Here is a 1,863-nt window from a genome sequence, read left to right on the forward strand (position 1 = left end):
AAGAAAGAAAGAATGTGTCTTGTGTGCTTGAAGCCCCGGGTTTGAGATTTAGTACTGAAGGAGAAAAAAAACAAAACAAAAACAAAACAAAAAAAAACAAAACAAAAAACACAGTGTACAAAGTGGGAGTGAAGGTGTATATGGTTTTAGTTTTTATTTCACTCTTTCCTGAAACTTTTTCCACTGCTTACCATGCTCCTCTCAGAAAGCTACAAAAGGGTAAGAAGCATCCTGAGAAAAGGAGGGACGGCTCTGGTGTGCTTTGATTTTAGAGATGTCCCCATTGAGTTCCAGGCCAGGGATGGACTCGTGCGTCAAGTGGAAAAATGAAAAGCAGTCAGCAGAACCCACCAGCGCATCCCTGCTCACTGACGGAACTGACCAAGTAATCCAATATCATTCTCCCTCAGAATTGGGTCTCTTGTTCTAGTTTGCATCAGTTGTCAAGGGGACATAGCAAAAAGTCATCTGAGAGGAAAGCCTCAATCCAGGAATGGACTAGATCACGCTGGTTTGTGGGCATGCCTGCCTGTAGGGGATTGTCTGGGTCACTAGTAGATGTGGGAGGGCCCAGCCCACTCTGGGCAATACAATCCCTAGGCAGGTGGTCCTGAGCTGTACAAGAAAGCTAGCTAAGGCTGGGCAGTGGTGGCGAACACCTTTAATCCCAGCACTTGGGAGGCAGAGGCAGGCGGATTTCTGAGTTCGAGGCCAGCCTGGTCTGCAGAGTGAGTTCCAGGACAGCCAGGGCTACACAGAGAAACCCTGTCTCGAAAAAAAAAAGAAGAAAGAAGAAAGAAAGAAAGAAAGAAAGAAAGAAAGAAAGAAAGAAAGAAAGCTAAGTGTGAGCCTGTGAATGTGTGAGCCAGATAAGAAGTCAATAAGCAATGCCCCTCCACAGCCTCTACTCACGTCTTCTCTGACATCCCTTTCTGATAGATCACAACCTCCCCAAGTTGCTCCCGGTCAAGATCATTTTATCACAGCAACAGAAAGAAATGGAATTGCTCTTCGCCCTCCAGATACTACTGCAAAGCCAGCCTCTCATTCACCCTGCTGTGAGTTAAAAAAGCCCATGATGGCATAGGGTGACCTCCTCCCCTGAGTTGCCCTGTGAGTACCTGTGGGTAACGAACTGTTGCTGATCTCAGCTGTTCAGTGCTGGGTGCTGTGTGGTTGTGGTTGTGGTTGTTTTCCTATTACCTCAGAGAGCACAGGTCTGTGAGATGTGGGCAGGCCCCACTAGCTGAAGTAAATGATATATCAAGCAAGAAAAGAATTGTTCCCATTGGAACCACTATGTGAGCCGGATGAGATCCCACAGAGACCTAACCCATTCTCCAGACTGAAAAGAACGTAAATGGAGATCAAATTGGGGATGATTAGAGGAGAATCTTAAAAGAGAAAGGACTGAGGTACTTGAACAAGTTGTAAAGCTACTGAGAGCCACTCCTGGGCTGCCATGTATCAAGAGGAGAGCTGTGACTCAGACCCATCCTTGGGTGAGATTCGCTAGCACATCCCTGCAGCCCAAGCATGCAGGACGCTAAGGCAGAGGAACTCAGTGTCAAGGCTAGGCTGAGTCACATAGATGGGCCTGTCTCAAAAGAAAAGAGGGTGGGGTGGGAGGTGAGGGGTGGCTGGGATGTCTGTAATTCCAGCCTTGGAAAGTAGAGACAGCGGGTTCCTAGAGCAAGCTGGCCAGTGAGACTGTACTAGCAAGCCTTGGGTTTGACTGAGAGGCCCCGCCTCCTTGAATTAAGATGAAAGGGAGCCAGGCAGTGGTGGCGCACTTCTTTAATCCCAGCATTTGGGAGGCAGAGGCAGGTGGATTTCTGAGTTTGAGGTCAGCCTGGTCTACAG

Source organism: Mastomys coucha, unplaced genomic scaffold (assembly GCF_008632895.1).
Source record: "Mastomys coucha isolate ucsf_1 unplaced genomic scaffold, UCSF_Mcou_1 pScaffold22, whole genome shotgun sequence".
Classification (NCBI taxonomy): Eukaryota; Metazoa; Chordata; class Mammalia; order Rodentia; family Muridae; genus Mastomys; species Mastomys coucha.